Below are 20080 nucleotides of genomic sequence, written 5' to 3'. Positions count from 1 at the left end.
CTTGTTTCTATTGGCTCGCGTCCCCTAGGGTCCCCTGAGCCAGAAACAATTTCTGAGCACATATCCAGGAGTAACCCCTGAGTGTCGCAGGGTGTGGTCCAAAAATTAAAAAAAGGCAAAAATAAACTTTATTTAGCACTGTGTTACCAATTTGTTCATGACTGAGTTTCTATCATAAAATGTGCACCGCCCTTCACCAGGGTACATTTCAACCCACCTATGTCCCTATGAGGCAGACATTATCCTTCTGTTTCACTCTTTTTTCCTTTTTGACATTGCAAGTGGTGGTATTTCTTCTTGTGATAATCTCTCCAAGGGCTATAATGATTGTTTCATTTTTTCCTTTATTTCATATTTTCTTGAAATTATTTTTTCAAAATTTTCCATGACCTTCTTGAACATCTCAGGAAGAGTTCTTTAGCCCTTGACTTTCTTTTATTTGAACATGAATGACTAAAATTTTACTGCCTGTTGTGTAAAGCATTGCTAAGTTTCAGGACTGCTATTCTTAATTTTCTACTTCTGTTAATGACTTTAGTATCTATCAAGTACTCATGGAACCATATGTGGGGCCCAGTATTGAATCCAAGCCTGACACTTACAAGGCAAGAACATTGCATGCTGTACTATCACTCTGTCCCCAGATAATACTCATTTTAAGAAAATATGTCTATCTTATTTTAATAAAGAACAATGAGAACAAAGTGATTTAAGATAGTTGAGAGGATGAGTTATGCATATATGAAAGTGGTAAATCTAGGTGTAATATTAATAAATTCATTTCAGCTACCTGAAAAGTATAAATTTAACAAGTCTTGGGGCCGAAGAGATAGCACAGTGGTAGAGAATTTGCCTTGCAAGATGACTACCAGGCGATGGACCCGGATTTGATCCCTGGCAGAACACAAATGACAGGAGTGATTTCTGAGTGCAGAGCCAGAAGTAACCTCTGAGCACCATAGGGTGTGGCCCAACCCCCAAATTAACAAGTGTTGCTGCCCATATCAAGTAATATTAATAGCAAGCAAAAAAAATTTCTACTTCTTACCACTGGTACCTGAGAATAAATTGCTGGGGCCGGGCGGTGGCGCTGGAGGTAAGGTGCCTGCCTTGCCTGCGCTAGCCTAGGACGGACCGCGGTTCGATCCCCCGGCGCCCCATATGGTCCCCCAAGAAGCCAGGAGCAACTTCTGAGCGCATAGCCAGGAGTAACCCCTGAGCGTCACAGGGTGTGGCCCAAAAACCAAAAAAAAAAAAAAAGAGAATAAATTGCTCTTTAAAAATGAGTATAGAATTTTAAAATAACATGAAATTATAAAAGTAAACCAACATATTAGATCAGTGGCTTTTAACTTGGAGTTACTTTACCCACCTGCGAAGATCAAGAGTGTCTGGAAATAGTTTTTGTTCTTTTATCTTGACCCAATACTAATCTAACCAGAGTTGGACACTGCTAAATGAATCACAAGTTACAATATTGATTTCCATAACATATTATCGTCTCCCACAATATAATGCCACATTTTCAAACCTCTAGAATGGACTGTAGTTTTTAGATTTTATTTAGTTTAAACACAAAAGAAACCAGAAGCTCCTCTCAAACTTCAAGTTTAATACTCTGTTTATGATCATTAAGCTGCAAGCAAACAGAATCCTGTGATAACTTTCTACTCTAACACAAAGCAATGCTCTTCAACTTGCTTTCTACTACACGCTGAAAGCATGGCAACTTACAGATCAATTATTTATTTCTATAGTTACTAAGAGCCTAAGCTGACAATCATTATGATGCTATTTAATTATTTTATTGCTGGATAGACATCTTTTTAGAGAAGCATTTATTATCTTTTCCTTAAAACAGGATATGTTCTAGAATTGTGAACAGATTTAGTAATTACTGCCTCAAATATTCAAGTAAATTGAGTAAACAATCATGCTTATTACAGAGTTTTCAAATATTGTTCATAAATTGAAGATACTATATCTGTTTCAATATGTTCTTTTGTTATTGGAAAAATATATCTCTGTTGAAAGCATTCTTCTTTACTCAGATTCAGTATTTTCAGTGAAATAATTTTACTTAGTCTGAAAAACATACGAAACAGCAGTCTAAAAAAATAAACTAATTCAACAGATTTGATGTCATTTTAGATTTATATTTGCATAAGAATAAAAAACCTTGTAATTTAATATTATTCTTTACATCATAGGATATATATCCTATATATGTGTTTCTCATTTAGGAATAATTATTTAGTATATAATTAACTTGATTTTAAATGTTGGAGCCATAAGCGGTGGTGGTTAGGGCTATTCTTAGTTTGTGATCAGGAATCACGCTCGGTGGTCTTTGGGCAAATGCACAGATAGTTCAAGGAATCATATTGGGCAAATGCAAAGTAAACACCTTACCCACTGTTCTATCTCTCTTGGCCTGGAAATTATCTGTAAAAGGAGATTTATTTCATATATTTATAGTATAATTTCATTTTTATCCTTTACTTGACACAGTTTGAACTATTTTTTGTTGTTTTACACTTGGTTTACGTATGAATTCACATATGAGTGATGCCATGGTAATGTGGTAAAGATTTGACTTCCTGACTTACTTCGCTTAGCATTTTGACCTCATTTTACCTATCGATAAATATAACTCAAATAGTATTATATTTAGTATATATGCCACAACTTCTGTATCAAGTTATTGATTGATGAGCATTTAGATTGATCTTTGTTTTTACTGTTATGAAGTAGAGTGCTATAAACATAGGATTGCAAATACATTTCTAAGTAGGTGTTGTCTTAGCCTTCAGATTACAAAAACAGGCTACATGGTATTTATTTACTTTATGATGCTATTTAATTATTTTATTGCTGGATAACATCTTTTTTACAGAAGTATTTTGTTTTGTATGTAAACATTTTATGGGATTATTATGTTACTGACCCTACCCTGATCGGTGATTGTGCCCTACCCTAGGGTGTGACCTGGCATTCTTCCCCCACCCTAGGGTGGTACCTGATTCTGCTCCCACCATTGGTTGGTACCTGATCCACCATTGGGGGTACCTGATTCTGGGGGATCAAAACAAGGGTCTGTGGAAGGCGAGGGGCTTTTTGGCTAGAACTGATGCTGAGGCTTTGGACTTCAGTCTTGTCCACCTAATAAAGCTAATATTTCCACAAGCCTGACTGTCTGCGAGCTGTTTACCCGCCGCTTCACCTTAGAACCACCGGCTGAACAGGTGGCAGACGTGTGCTCCAAGCTGGAGGGGAAAGACCTCATCCTCCATCCCTCCATCAGTCAACCCCATCAAGGGCTGACTTGCAACAGTATTTATTATCTTTTCCTTAAAACAGGATATGTTCTAGAATAGTGAACAGATTTTAATTACTGCCTCAAATTTTCAATAAATTTTAGTCTTACTCTTTAAAAAAAGAGACTAAACAAATATTGGCATGGGTGTCCTGAAAGAGTATCCCTCATTCATTACTGAGATTACTAATTGCACCTTGTCCAGTCTCTATGGAAAAACAATATCAGGATTTATCAAAAGAGTAAGATTGAAGCTCCCATTTGAGTACCATAGTTCTCAATGCCACCCTGAAATACAAAATTATTCACTTGAAAAAACATATATTTTTCTATGTTCATTATAGGTCTTAGAATAAAATCTAGGGACACAACTATACACACAATAGAATATTATAAAGGAAAGATAAAGCTTTGAATTTGTGGCAACTTGGATAAAAGTGAAGGGCATTATCATTATCGAAATAAAATCGAGGGATAACAAAAGCAACATAATTTAATTGATTTCTAGTATACAAAAATATCCAGGATAGAGACATTATTTATCAATGTTTAACCTGGTGTATTTGAATTGCAGATCTAATAGATTTGAAGGAAGCAGTTTAACTAAAAATAATAGCAAAATATAGATGGATATGATCATGAAAGCATGCTAAGAGGTAACTATGCAAAAAATGGTAACTGCTATAATATATAATGGGGAGAGTTAAATAGGAAGGAACATTATATAGAAGATGACATAGGATGTGAGAGGTGTTACAGACACTTTGGTGGCAGCGGTTTTACTTTGCATGTCAACACCAAAAACTATTGTAATATTATAGCCTAAATTAGAATAAAACTAAAAAATAAACAGCTATAGTCTTTTAAGTTAATGACTCCTCCTATATTTCCTTTTTATTTTGTTGTTGTTTTGCTTTGTTAGACTGAGATAGATTCATTGCATTAATTTTGTTTATGATTATTTCTTAAAATTTATTGCTGAATAGACAGTGCCATAGATGATAATCTAACATTCTTGAGTGTTAAAATTTCATTTATTCTTAACGAATAAGGAATTGAATTTTGGATTGGAAAGCCCAGCTTAAGTATGAAAGCCCTTTTCTCTTCCCCTGCTGTGAGCAAGACTCGTTCTCTCTCTAAAATTGTGACTGATCCAAAATTTTTCCTCTAGATGCAGCTTTTCTGGTATCTACTGCCTTTGATAGCTTATGTTTGAGATGGGATTTCCAGAATTTCTAAGAGGAAAGAAGTCTCAGCCTGCCACCTTATGTCTGATCTTTCTTTTCTACATCTGACCTGCAAGAAGTTACCTGTTGCTTGCAGTTGTGGGGTAGAGTTACCTCCAGACAGTGACAAAGAGAACAATCTCTACTCTGTCATAACTGCTAATAGCTATGGGATTTGATGTGCTCACACTACTCAGCACTGGATTTAATGTAAATCCTTTTTTATATAGTGTTCCTGCAGCCTCATATACTTGTATGACTGCAAAAGTCCAGCATTTTCCTTGCTTGAACTGTATCATGCACATCATGCACATGATTTCTGCCTATTACAAGCTGCAGGACTAGATTTATGCAGTCTGGATTTATAGCAAGGACATAACTCTGAGATACAGGACGAGGTGTCTATGTCATCAATGTGTCTGCTAAATAGACTGTGATTCAGAGTTTGGCTACATCAACCAGTTTTCAGGCAGTTGCCAGACTTTCTTTCCTTAATAGTAATTTCATGAATTTTCAACATTTGAGTATCCTCAGTCTTGACTGCTTCCCCTACTTGGTCAACAATTGGTTAACATTAAGGTTACATAATGTTTGTTATTTTGCCCAAGAAGTATTTGGGCCTTCTTTCTAGCTCACTAATGCTATCTTCAAAAGTAGTTTCCTGGATTATTTAGACATGCTCCGGTAACAAGCTTATGTTGTTTTTTGGTTGTCTTTAAAGAGTAGCTTTACCTGATTCATTTATTCTTCCAAATTGTGTGAGATTATTTTGTTTTGCTTTAATTGGATTTAGTTTAAGTGTATAGGGATCTCATTCATGCAAACCATATGTTATCTTTTTTTTGTTTGTTTGTTTGTTTTTGTTTTTGGTCACACCTGGCAGAGCTCAGGGGTTACTCCTGGCTCCATGCTCAGAAAGCACTCCTGGCAAGCTCAGGGGACCATATGGGATGCCAGATTCGAACCAATGACCTTCTGCATGAAAGGAAAGCGCCTTACCTCCATGCTATCTCTCCGGCCCCTTTTAATTTTTTTTTGTTTTCTTTTTTCTTTTTTGGCAAACCATATGTTCTATCTCTGAGATATAGCTATGGCCCTGGTGGTAGAATTTTAACAAATGTAAACAAATGTTATGATGACTTGTTTTAAAAAATAAGCATATATTTGTGTATTTATATACATATACAACTTTCCTTGTATATATAGTGTATATATACTGTATATATATACCCACATTTTTAAATAATAACAGAATGTTTATTTCAGAGGTGAAAAACAGTGCTCGCTTCGGCAGCACATATACTAAAATTGGAACAATACAGAGAAGATTAGCATGGCCCCTGCGAAAGGATGACACGCAAATTCGTGGAGCGTTTCATATTTAAAAAAAAAAAGAGGTGAAAAACAAGAATAGTAAGATTGATTCTATGGTAGGTAATTTTTTTTTGAGAATGGTAAACTGAGAGTCTTCAAATTATTCTTTAGATCAGTAGAGCAATTCAAGACATGACTTTGTCAGCACCATATTAACAATACTTTCAGTAGACTTCTTTCTTTATGATATGCTTATAATAGTAGAATAGTTTAATGTAGTAAAATATAGTTTTCAATTTTAATATACTTCAATTTAACTCTTTTCCCAATTTACTTCAAGTTATTGAAGCAGGGTAACTTAAATTCTAAGTTATATTTTCTATCTGTCTAATTAGGAGATATTCACTGCTATAGATTATTTTTTATATTTTTTTCTAATTTCAAAATGACATGATAGCCAAAAATTTTGGAGCCTTTCATTCAATATTTCAATGCATAATTATGGTAATTTCTGGATGTGATAGGACAGCAAAATTAATGTGTTGACCAATCTAATCATTTGGAGCTGAATTAGAACAATTGATATTCTGATTCACTGTTATTTCAGATCTTTTATTGTAAATACATTTTCATCTCATAGTCAAAGCTGATGTCTCATTTTCACCTCTTAGTATCATTTTTTGATAATTTTACATTCATTTATTTTTGTTTTTGAACTTCACCTAGCTGTATGTTCAGCTTATTCCTACTCCATAACCACTAGTAGGAGTGTTTGGGGGACCTTTTCCATAATAAGGATTGAACTAGGAAGAATTTCATGCGAAGCAAATGTCTTAACCCTTGTACTATCTCTCAGGCCCTGATTTCACTTTTTAAAAAATTCTTCCAAGGATTGTGTTTTAGTGCCATCTACCATATTCAAGATAATATTTTGTTAATAAGCTTTATTCAGGCATAAATTATACTACTGATTTCTATGGGTTTACTGTTAGGGAATGAGAAATATATATTAAATAAGGTGTATACAATAAATACATAAAACAACATATGAATTGTTCATTTGATACAAATAGTATAGGCAGAGAATTTTAGTAATCTTGCCCTATATTCCTCATTTGGCAGATGTTTATATATTTCTGATTTAATGTTCTTAATCAATTTTAGAACATTATTCCCACTGCATAAGAACCAAAACAGTTCACTTCTTTCTTTATGTCATTTTTAAAAAATAACGTAAGTAGTCTATCATTTTTTATTTTATATTAATTAATATACTGTCAGAACATAAAGTATAAAGCAAAAACCTTATGGAAAATTCATTTGACTATTTGCTTTTGCTTTCAAAATTTAATTTTCTAAATGATATTGTGGAAAGTAATATAAGATGTGACCATAAAAGGCATAGGCAGCTTTTAAGTATTTTACATTTATATAAATGATGGAACAAATGTGATCTTAAGTGTGATATTTTAATGATACTCTATTGTATAAATATATATATAAATGATATAAAAATCATTTCTAACATTTTTGGGAAACAAAAGCCATTTATTTTACTTTGGGTATATGTATCCTGAGAAACATGCTTTGACTAGTTATAGCATAACTATATAACTACAAATTATATTATAATTTATAGATACTAATTTATAGTGTTATTATGTAAAAATGTTAGATTAGTGTATTGTGAAGGTGTGGAGTGCATAAACAATTGAATACTGTGTAACAACAAGATGTTTTTCACATTGAAACAACTAGGATACAACTAGAGGATATCATGCTATATTAAGAAAATAAAATTATTTGGGGCTGGAAAGATAGCATGAAGGTAAGGCTTGCATGCAAAAGGACAGTGGTTCAAATTCTGGCATCCCATATGGTTCCCCGAGACTGCCAGGAGTGATTTCTGAGCATAGAGCCAGGAGTAACTCCTGAATGCTGCTGGGTGTGACCCCACACCCAAAAAATTAAAAAAAAAGGAAAGAAAATTAAGAGTGATAAAGGTAGAATGATATATTTATCTGCAATATTGTATTTAGAATAACAGGATGTAGAATACAAAGTATTAAAGGGAGAAATACATATACTATTCTTGAACTTAAAGTGTAGGAAAGAAAAAGACAAAAAAGAAAATAAATTGAAAGGGTAAATAAGAAGAGATGAATGGAAATATCAGGGACAAGTGTCTGGATCCTCAGGTACACAGGAAAGGCAATAGAATATTTATTTATTTAAATCACAGAGCCAACAATATTGAATTACAAACTTTGAAATAAAATGTGTGCCTAATATAAAAGGCTGGAAATTGAGAAGATATTGTTGGAAAGAAGTTAATAATGGTGATAGGATGTGTGCTAGAACATTGGATGACTGAAACTATGAACAACTTTGTACAGTATGGTGCTTTAATAAAAATAATTATTACTTCTGTTATAGAAGATTACCCATATATAATATTTTTAAAATTTAGTTATATGAAAGACATAATATGGAGAAAATTTGAAATAATATTAACTTATGTCTTGGGGTTAGAGATATATTGTTACATTCAACATATTTATCTAAAATGCTATTTTCTAATTGCATCAGAAGTATAAAACAATAATATAAATACTATTATGAACTACATTACCAAAATAGAAATGAATAATTGAATAAGATATTAAGTATGATTTATAGGCTATCAAAAAGGAACACATCTGTTACCAAAATAAAAAATGTAAAGGATTTCAGATATAAATTTTAAACTAACTTACAATTTAACATTCAAATTATGCTTTCAGCCTCTTGGCTGTATCATTAATAAAAGAGTTTAATATGCATTTAATACATATTTTATAAATAATTAAGCATATGCATAGCTTATAAATTTAGGATAGATGTTTGATATGGAAGGAGTTATATTTCAAGTGTGTTATATGTATTACATTTGCCATATGGTTTGTGCAATTTAGTTATGTTTAAACAACTTTCAGTTCTAAAATATCAAAATGACAGACATTATTTCAATGACCAAATGAATTAACAAGGGTCCTTAATGAAATACATGTACATTTTTAAAATAAACAAATTTCAGTCTAGGTAAATAGCACAGAAGAGAATATGCTTGAGTTACATTTGCTTGACATAAGTTAAGTATTTGCAAGACGTATAATCTTTAAGCACCTTCAGAGAGATCCGTGAGTGCAGATCCAGGAAGTAAGCCTGAAAAATTTGGTATATACACCCAAAAAAACACAAACATTTTAAGAACAATTTCACACAAATGTTATTCTTTAAATAACATTTAACAAATGAAAGGTTGATTGATGACATTTGATTCTGATAATGCTCTGTTTAGCACAATTTGTCATGGACCATTAGTAGCCTTCAATTATAAACATAAAAGAAAATAACACAAGGAAAGAAACAATGAGGAAGTTGTTTTGGAATATTAACACAAACAGGATATTTAAAAAATAGCTCAAAATATTTAATTGCATAAATTAGGCTCAGTATAAATAAATGATGGATGGATGAATTTATTCATACATGAATAATGAATGTTCTGTATATGCTTTATGTAGGTTATTATCTACAATGTGTACTTTAAATAAACTTCTTTTATATAGTGACAGAGGCAGATAACAAGATAATATACTTTTTGGAGACACTTTTAATTTTGAAAAAAATTATGACGATATAATATATCCCTGTTTTGCTTTTCTCTCAAAGCTGTAATAGGAAGGAATATATTTAAACTTGTCTATTTTTAATGTTTTATTTAATATCTTTTGGTTTTGTGTGTCACAACCAGATGTGCTCAGTAAGCACCAGACTTGCCATTCTCATACAAAAAGTTCAAAATGAAACAGTATTTTACACATGCTAAGCATGTGCCATAAGATGATCTCTTTGATCATTTATGCTTTAAAATATTTACATACAACCATTTTTTCCATGTTAACTTCTTTACAAAGTCATATGTTTCCAAGTGTTATGCACACAGAAACATTCTTTAATTAATAAATATTTTTGGGGGGTCATACCTGGTTGTACTCAGGGCTTACTCCTGATTATTTTAGGACCAATCCTGGAAAAGATCCAAGGATGATGTGGTTGCCAAGTATAGATCCTGGTTCAGCCATATGGAAGACAAACAATTTATATTGTACTATAACTCCTGCCTTTTTATATAAATGTTATGGTTGGAAAATTACAAAGTTGTCATGTACTCACAATATGACATTATTATATTATTTTTTCTAAAGTTTGGGTGCAGTTTAGACCTATAAATATGAAAACTTAACAAAACAAGTATTACCATTTGGAGGTTTTCAAGTACATAAGAATAAACATATACTGTTCCCTATTATGGTTGCCTGTAAAGCAGGTATTAGTGAAAGGTAAATGGCTAAGGAAATATTTACAATATAGATCACTTTGATGACTTGTACCTTTTAGAAAATAAATCAAATTTTCAACATATTTTAGTTTCATATTACATATTTACAGAAGACTTCTTATTTGTAAAACTAAGAGTTTAACAAGTGTGGAGTAATAGAAATCCACCAACTACAATTCACTACCTATTGTAGAAAAAAATCTGATGCCAAGCTTAAATTATCTTTGCTAATTGTTACATAGTCTCCCCAATATCATAAAACTCTTAATTTGCAGATGATGTTAATTGGTAATATTACTTAACATCATTAACCTAGGGGGCCAAAGCGATGGCACAGTGGTAGGGTATTTGCCTTGCACACTGCTCACCCAGGATAGATGCAGGTTCGATCTCTGGCATTACATATGGTCCCCTAAACCAGGAGCAATTTTTGAGCACAAAGCAAGGAGTAACCTCTGAGTGCTGCTGGGTGTGCCCCCCCCAAAAAAAAGAATCAAGAATGAATAAACATACTGTCTTGCATAAAATTTAAATTGTTTTTAGTAAGTGCTTATTAAAATTCAGAAAGATGGAATTAGGATATTCAAATATTCAGAATGATTCTTTTTCCTGAAGTAATCTCATTCATGCCCATTTCCTCTTTCTTCAGTTTTTAAATAGAATTATTAGGAAAATAAATTTGAGTCAACTTTATAAAGTCAAAAAATGACACAATATTTTATGCCTTTTTTAATAAAATTTTGAAAAGATTGTGGCATTTATTTTTTAAATTTTATCATTATAACATTTCACAGATTTAAGTTTAACTTTCCTATTAGTCTGAAACTGAAATATTTTATTATTCTAGAAAAGATAGGGACTTTTTTATTTTTTTTTTTTTGGTTTTTGAGCCACACCCTGTGATGCTCAGTGATTACTCCTGGCTATGCACTCAGAAATCACTTCTAGCTTAGGAGACCATATGGGACACTGGGGGATCGAACCATGGTTCGTCCTAGGTAAGTCACTTGCAAGGCAAACGTACTACCACTCTGCACCAGGTTTACTCATTCCTTATTCTTGTTGTTTTTTCTAGTGGTGCTCAAGATACATAGTAATTTTTTTCAAATAAGATAATTTGTTTTAAAGAACACTTGAGAAGATGCTAAAAATGAAACCTAGACATTTCAAAATTTATATAGTAAACTCAGACAGTGACACTACACCAAGAAATATTAGCATGGTTATTGAGACTTTTCCTTTCCCATCATTGCCTGCACTGTATTCTGGAACTGAAATATAATGCATGATGTAAAATAACACTCTAAATAAAATCTATTCATGTGGTTCTTCAATAAGTAATAAATGAACACTATAACGTAAATATTAGGTGCTGCCTACAAAGTTGATGATCAGAAATAGAAAGGATGATCAGCAAGAAAATAACAAATTTTAAAAGATTCTAATTAATAATATATGAAACATGATTTTAGATACCAAAGAGTTAATGCTAGTAGAATTAACATATTAAAGGGAATGTGATAAATTCTAGTTAAAATTAGTTTTAGAAACTTTAAGAAAGATGAAGTTTAAACAAAAGTTCAAGAAATTAGAAATTTGCAGCAAGTAATATGGAAAGGAGTTTTAAAGTGAGTCAAAGCACAGAGGTAACTTTCTAATCAAAGATATACATGAAACTTAAAAAGCTAACATTATCTTTTGATGTAATATGAAGGGCATTGATATGTAGCAAATTTTATATTTAATTCCTTAAATTTAGGTGTAGGTTTTTAGATACCCTTTTTTTCTACTACCTTTACCTGGAGACTGCTAGCCATTAAGCAAATAAAAATATAATCATCTAACATGGAACACTTTGATCATTTTTCTCTGTGATTGCTTAGAAAAGAATTTCCTTTATTCACAGGTGTTAATAGTCTGGTCACATACTTCAAGAACAGAGAATCGCATTTCTAACATGTCATTGAAAGCAATTGTAGTGTAGTTTCAGACTATAATCTTCTGAAATATTGTAGGATTTCTTTGCATTAACCTGTGCCCATTTGAGCTAACACATTCTGTTACTAAAATTTCACAGGTCAAATTCACACAGTACTTTCTCTTTCATCTATCTGTCTTCTTACTATTATTAATTTAATAGGTGATGCTTTGGTCGCAACTGAGTTTAGGTTTTTTTTTCCCAATATGATAAGAAAAAATTGTTTTCAATGTATATTAGTCTCTCAATTGAAAGACTAACAGGTACATTTTCTTCTCTAATTCTAAGACTCTTTCATTGTCATGTATCTGTGGGTGTTATGGGTTGTCAGCATTAATAATTCTTTGGTAAAATTTCATGTTCAAATATACATGATAATTTTTAGTACCACTATTGCAAACCTTAGTGCTTAAAGGGGAAAAAAGAAAGTGACAGAGGGAGAGAGAAAGAGAGAAGGTATCTGACATAGAGTCATAGAGGCAGGCAGGGAATGGGGGGTAAATTGGGGACATTGGTTACTAGAAAAATGCACTGGTGAATAAATGGGTGTTTGAAGATTATATGACTAAATCTCAATATGAGTAACTTTGTGACTATGAATCATATGAATCAATTAAAAACATTTAAAAAGGGCAGGAACAGTGGCACAAGTGGTAAGGTGTCTGCCTTGCCTGTGCTAGCCTATTACGGACCATGGCTCAATCCCCCAGTGTCCTATATGGTAACCCAAGTCAGGAGCAATTTCTGAGCACTTAGTGAGGAGTAACCCATGAGCATCACTGGGTGTGGCCCAAAAAACCACCCCCAAAAAAACAAGTCTAAAAAATGAAAATAAAAGGTTACTCTTAGAGACTAAAGTATTTCAGTAAACTTAGTTTATATTTCTTAGACATTAAATCATAATTTCAAATTAACATCTTGAAGTTCAAGAATGTTCCTGGTATACTATCCTGTTGACTTCTACTCTGATTGCAATAGACCTTTTGTCTTTTAGATGGTTTCCTTGATGTACTCTTTGGTTTTCTATACATGACTAGAAACAATTACATAAATGAATATGCTAAGTTACTGAATATTAATAATCTACCATGGGCTACTTTGAATATTTAAAATTTTTATTGTCTCAGTAAATCTACTCTAGGCTATATTTACTAATAAATCATTATATGTGAACAAAACACAAAAGTGAGGTTTTATTTTGAATGGGTTAGACTGACAGCAGGAGATTGAGAACAGCCATATTTCTGTCAGTGAAACAAAAAGAACTTTATTAATATAGATACATGAAGGTACATATTTACCCAGAAGGGCAATTATTTTTATACATATATGTCAGTGTATTACACTATAGAAAATTATAACTGTGTTAAATATATGAAAGGACACCAAATAAAATTCAGTGAAAGCCCCATTTTAGTGTGTCTAGGCAAAAAGAAACAAAGCCCCATGGTATTCCTGGTTCATATGCAAGTAAAAATAGCAAGCTAAACAATATCCATAACCTGATTTTAACCTGAACTCATAACCCAACCTTGACTTTTCTATAGAATTTGGTAATTAAGTAGTTTCCTTGGAAGCTGAATCTCATAGCAAGCAACAGTCTAGAGTGGGGGGAGGTAATAGTAAAAAGGGCCACATAAAATGGGTCTGCAGAAGCAGTATCTGCAGGTTTTTCCCAGGCTGAGATATAAAGAGCTGGGAGGGTGTCCTTATACTTTGAGAGTTGCCTTTCTGCAGGCTGGGGTAGGATGAAGTTTTCAATACTTGAGAAGTTAAGAACTGAGGCTGGAGAGGATTAAATAGGGGGAGATAGAGGATCAGGGTTGGAGGATGAGAGGATAGAAAAGGATTTGTAAGGTGGTAGTTTGGGGTGGGATAAGAAGTATTATATAAAAGGAATTATACACAATATAGGCATGGATATGTACATTACAAATTTGACAAGCTAAGAGGAGTCCACCATGTACACATTCACACACACGCGCACACACACACACACACACACACACACACACACACACACACATATAATGGAGATCTATTCTTAGGTTACAGTTAAGGATTGACCCTTATGGAACGCGTTAGAGCTCTTAAAAAAATGAAGCCTGGGGGCCGGAGCGGTGGCACAAGAGGTAAGGCATCTATCTGCCTTGCAAGCTCTAGCCTAGGACAGACCGCGGTTCATTTCCCCCCCCTACCCCCCGTGTCCCATATGGTCCCCTCAAGCCATGAGAGATTTCTGAGCACAGAGCCAGGAGTAATCCCTGAGTGTCAACGGGTGTGCCTCCTAAAATCAAACAAAACAAAGCAAAAACAAACAAACAAACAAAAACCAAAAACCAAAAGAACAAAAAAATGAGGCCTGCACTTGGGTGGGGGAGGTTTTTCAGTATTTAAACATTCATCAATGGTAGGGATAAACTTGACTAGATAACAGCTTCTGGGGTTAGATTGTGCATGGAGCATTCTTAGAACAAACATAATTTTTCCATCAAGACTACTAAGCAATATGATAGTGAGCTCTATAAGAAAAGTATTAAGCTAGATACAGAGGGAACAACATATTCTGGCAGCCCTAGGGGTGAGGGAAGATTATATGGGAGGCAGGACAAAAACGAAGGTGTAAGGAGGACAAATTGGTGATGGAAATCCCCCTTGATTTTATGTAAATATGTACCTAAAATATTATTGTCAATAATATGTAAACCACTATGATCAAAATAAAAATTAAATTAAAATAAAAAAGAAAAGAAAAGTCTAACCCAGTAGGAAATATAGAAAGAAGTCCTTATCTAATAGGCATAGAAACTCATAAATTTTATAGTGCAGGGCTGCCATTCACCCTGAACATTTGTCATGGATATTTGACTTAGGCCTCAATGGACAGGATATGGACAGTCGAACCCCAAACCTCAGATCACAACATTGATACCAGCACAGTTAATGGCACCAGCAGCAGGAATCAAACTCCCCCTATGGGAGGCCTGAATGCTACCTTGACACCAACCTGCTCCAGAGTAAGTCAATAAGACGCCCCGAGAATGAGAAAACACTAATAACTTAATCTACAGGCAGGTTGCTCTACCTCACTACCCAACAGTGAGATAAAATCAGAAGACGCTCCATTGTAGGATCCGTGCAAGAATCAAAATATCTAAGTACACAAGACTGACTACAACAACCACAACTAAGCAGAATTTGTTCTGGGACCACAAAGAGAGACTTTATCCTAGGTTTTATGCTGGGACCCATGCAAAAAACAAGATCTGTAACTACAGAAGACTGACTTTGACAAATGCTACTGAGCAGAAATTTCTTTGGGCCATAAACAGAGACATTGGGGTTGGACAAACAATATTTTCAGAGCCTGTAGTCGGTCTTTGACAGTATGTTTTATGAGTGGATATACCCTGTATCTCTTACTCCAATGGAATTTTCTTTCTAATTACCCCAAAATTTTCTTGTGCCTATGCAAATATAAAAGCCACATCTGCCCTCCCCCTTTATATTTTCTTCTTTTAATTTTACTTATATTCTAGATAGAGGCTCTGGCCTTTTTCATAGTGCCATAGAACTTGAGTCTTTTTGATTTATTTACATATTTATATGTATACCTACAAGTTGAAAAAAGAAAAAAAGTGGATGGGGCTCAGGGGTCAAGCTCTCTCAAGAGTATTGAATGGAAAATAAAAGAGGGCAGATCTAAATACCCATACCAAAGTCAATGACAATAGAATCAGGAGACCCAAATTACAATTAGTGAAACACAAAATGGACCTTTACATTGGTAGTCCTGGGGGCAAGGGGTGGAGGTATGGGATGCATATGGGGAACTGTGGTGGAGTGAAGTCAACACTGGTGGTAGGAATGGCCCTGATTCACTGCCACTAAATGCCTGAAATGTAATTGTAAAAGACTTGTAATTCACAACGCTCTCAAAAAATTAAGTAAAAGCATATAGGCTATATGCTATGTGGGGAAAAGTTATGTGACACCTAGAGGAAAATAAATAGTGAGAAAGCATGGAAAAAAATGAAGACTTTAAGGGATAAGAGAAATAGAGCTGTAGATTTGGTGGTTGATCCCTCAGTTGAATCCTTAGCACACTTCCCAATTTGCCATAGTACTACCATGAGTAGTCCTTGAGTATAAATTCAGGTGTAAACACTAGCAGGATCAAGTGTGGAACATCAATCACTATGTAAGTATGGGGTACCAGATGTGAGCCCTTACTAGCAAGGTATCAATAAAAATAAAATAAGGAAGCCAAATGTCAACAAGCTCTGAAATGCTGTAATATAATCTTTTCAAATTTTGTCAATCGATTACAGTCATTTTTTATGAAAAGGGTGGCACAATACATTTAAAATTTGATGCATGATGTAAATAATATTTAAAAGAAGTGAAGAATCTGATAAGTTTTCTTGTGATATTTTATGTACCAAAGTAAGGAAATTTGTTCATCTCTATCATGCCTGGAAGAATTAGAATAAATCTTTGGTAGTTCTTCATGGATTCTTACTGTCTACAGCTAAAGGGAAAATCTAAGTGTTAGATGCAGAGAACTTTAAAGAAAATGGGATTATAACCTAGGTAAATATCCTATGACCAAAGCAAAGCTTAAGAAGAAAGCAATAGGATACTGAAACTTCACACTGGGATGTTTACACCAATGCTCTTGAGAACAGATTAGCTTCTTCGACATAATGTTAGCAGTCTCTGCGTCCTTGCTGGAGAGACTGCCAATGAGACAGATGCTTATTCTATTAGAGAGCTGGTCCAAATTATCCTCTTAGCTTTCAAAATAAGAAAATAATAACATTACCAGCAAAAACACTTTCTAGTTAAAGAAAAATTTGAGTAAAAGTAATTGTTTGAGTAAACAAGCATTCTTAATTAAATTGTAAAGATCTAAAAGAAAATGAATCATTTTCATTAAGCTTAATATGACCATCCTAATTATGTCAGCATTAAGTAACTTTTTACTTTGAAGGATCCTGGCTTTCTAAAGGAGAAGACAGGTTTTATTCCAAGGAATCTGCAAGAGCAAACTAACATGAATCAGCAGGAAACAAATAAAAACACCAAGAGTGTACTTGGAGAATGCCAGATCAAAAATAAAAACATTGAAAATGAATTTTTTTTATTTTTAACAGTCTCTTATTACATGGGATTTATTTATTTATTTATTTATTTTGCAATTGGGGATCTATGCAGGTTCTTGAACAAAAATTGAATGAAACAAAGAAAGTCAAAAGAAAAGCAGACCAAGTGTTTATTTGAAAGCAAAAAGAGAACTCTGAAAAGCAGTGTATGCCAAGGAATTGACTCTAGTTCTTTGGGACATGTTTCAAGATCTCTTTCATTATGGACTAAAAGGGGTGTCCTAGGTGGTGAAAAGGTGGAGTGTTGAGACTCTTGCTGATCTAGACAAGACTATATTAGTGTATGTACAATGTGAAGCAAAATTTCAGTGGTTAATTGTTGGTCTCTGCTTCTCCACCTTCCAGTGTTAACTACATGGGAAAATCCTGTCTGCCTCAGCAACAAGAAGCTGAATATTCTTTGATTTTCAGTTGCATGTTGTAGTTTGGTTGGCTCTTGTAATCTTTCAAAAGAAAATAACAAAAACTAAATAAAATAAAGAAGTTAAAGACTTGATTAAATAAAAACAATACCCGGTGTAGCCCAGTAACAAGAAAGAAAAGGAAAGAAACGAAGACTAATTGTCACTTAGCAGATAATATTAAAGAAAATATTGGTGTTTGAGTATGTTTTATTTTCTAAATCAAATTAACATTACATACATGTGCTTATAAGTCTGCCAGCTATGTAAATCAGATATTGACCTTTTAAGGCTATTATAGGATTAGAACTGTTTTATACTAAAGAGAAGGAGTTTGAGGAAGAGAGATATAGAGAGAAAAAAAGAGAAGAAAGATTGGGAAGGATCAGAGAGAAACTGGGGACATTGGTGGTGAAGATTGTCACTGGTGAAGATTATTGTATATTGTGTAACTGTAATTCAATCATGGATGACTTTATCTAGGGGGAAATCTGTATTATTAAAATAAAACCTTGTAACCACTATGCTTAAATTTAAAAAATGAATGCCTTAAAAAATAAAAATGATAATTGGACATAGTGGAGTCTGTCTACCATAGAAAATTAGAAGCCTAGAAGTATTTAAAACCTTCAAAGTAATAGAAACTGATCTTCTATATATGTATAGATAGCTAGACATATTATATATATATATTCATTCAGTAAGATACCTTTTAGTTTACCCATATGGCAGCAAAATAAATAATTTTGTATATTTTATAGTTGAGTGGTCATTAACTTTGTCTTTTTATAGTTTGCCATCTATTTTGTACATATACAAAACAATGATTAAAATAAAACAACATGCATTATTTTAATTTTGTTTTTGTTGCATACCCAATGTTGCTCAAGGAATAACCCTGGTTCTGAATGTTGCTGTGGTTTTGAGACCTGGGCGAGTTCCAGACCAAACCCTAGAGGAGCTGCAGAGGCTGATATGAACATTGAAGAACAAGTGTGGAGAGTCACAGAGTACCCTCCCCAAGTAGTTTTAGTGAGATAGATCATTTACTGCAGTAGGAGCAGGAATTTTATACATGTGCCTAATTAATCAAGATCAAATGATTGAACTTGTGGGAACATATAGTTGTAAGTGGACCTAAGTCGTGACAGTAATGTGAGTTTTGGAATGTTAAGTATTGTGCATCTGTAGACATGTTTATGACATAAATATCAGGATGTCGGCTCTGCCTTAGGGAGGCCAATAGGCGTCCCAATAATCACTGATCTCTCATGAAAGAAGCCACTTCTAACTTGGTGCCAATAGAAGGTCCTTTCAGAAGGCCATGCAAGAGTAAGCTTAACATGGTTTTTGGGTCCTCCTTTATTCATTCCTCAAGCACAACCACATCTCCTCATTTATTTGTACAATAACTTTTATTTTGACCAAAGTGGATTACAAGTCATTCACAGTAATATTTTAGGTATATAGTGACATTGAATCATGGGAATGCCCACCACCAATGTTATCCCCCCTCTTCCCCTAACCCCCGTTCCCAGCATGCATTCCATATCCTCCTCTTTTGCTTCTGGGGCTGCTAATACAAGTGGTTCCCTCTGTGTCTAGCTTGTTGTAGATTGGGTGTCCATCCTGCTGTCATTGGCATTGGATTTGGTACCTAAATCTGATCATTTTTTATTTCTACTCAATGTTCATAGGACTGTTTGGTTTTGGTAACCTCCATTATTTCCCCCTCAGTTTGTGCATTTTTATCTAAAAGTCAGACTCACGGCTGTGGCTCATGCCACAATTCACACACTTTTTTATGAATTCACCCTAACCTTTGTATGATATATTCACTCTTTTGGATGGTGAATTGGTGTAAAAGAGCTCGAGTCATTTCCTTTAGTTGGATTTTGGCAAAACCGATTAGGTAGCAGGAGAGAGAGGAAAATGATAGAAGAGAATTAAATAGGCCCATCAGGGTTTACAATTTGGGGAACGAGAGGAATCTGGCTTTGGTGCTATATCTATCCTTCAGTTCATTTCAAATACTGACCAGTTTTCTCCTTATCCCTGACTCATTGATGTAATAACAATCATTCCCTGAGGAAAACTCAGGTCTCCCTTTGTTGTAATTAAGTTTGAGGCATGTTATTTTTGGAGGACCGTTGCAGTCAACTAAGTAATCTGTTACTGAAGAGTGCTTCGCTGTCAAGAGAGGAAGTTGTTAGGTAAAGTCAGGGTCTGAGGTCAGTGATTTTGCCAGGAACCCACTCAAAAGACTGACTTAATTAGAAGGTCTGGTTGCTATCAT

The 20080-nt window shown here is 33.8% G+C and overlaps 1 non-coding gene across 1 annotated transcript; it reads left to right on the top strand.

Moving 5' to 3' along the window:
• The first annotated feature begins 5820 nt into the window (after nucleotides 1-5820).
• Nucleotides 5821-5927, top strand: LOC125997667 (U6 spliceosomal RNA). Its single transcript, XR_007491706.1, has one exon. It is a non-coding gene; the product is annotated as a U6 spliceosomal RNA (small nuclear RNA).
• Nucleotides 5928-20080: the final 14153 nt, after the last annotated feature.

Source organism: Suncus etruscus, chromosome 19 (assembly GCF_024139225.1).
Source record: "Suncus etruscus isolate mSunEtr1 chromosome 19, mSunEtr1.pri.cur, whole genome shotgun sequence".
In the NCBI taxonomy this organism is placed as follows: Eukaryota; Metazoa; Chordata; class Mammalia; order Eulipotyphla; family Soricidae; genus Suncus; species Suncus etruscus.
The sequence above is the reverse complement of the archived record's forward strand: the minus strand, read 5'-3'. Positions and strand labels throughout refer to the sequence as shown.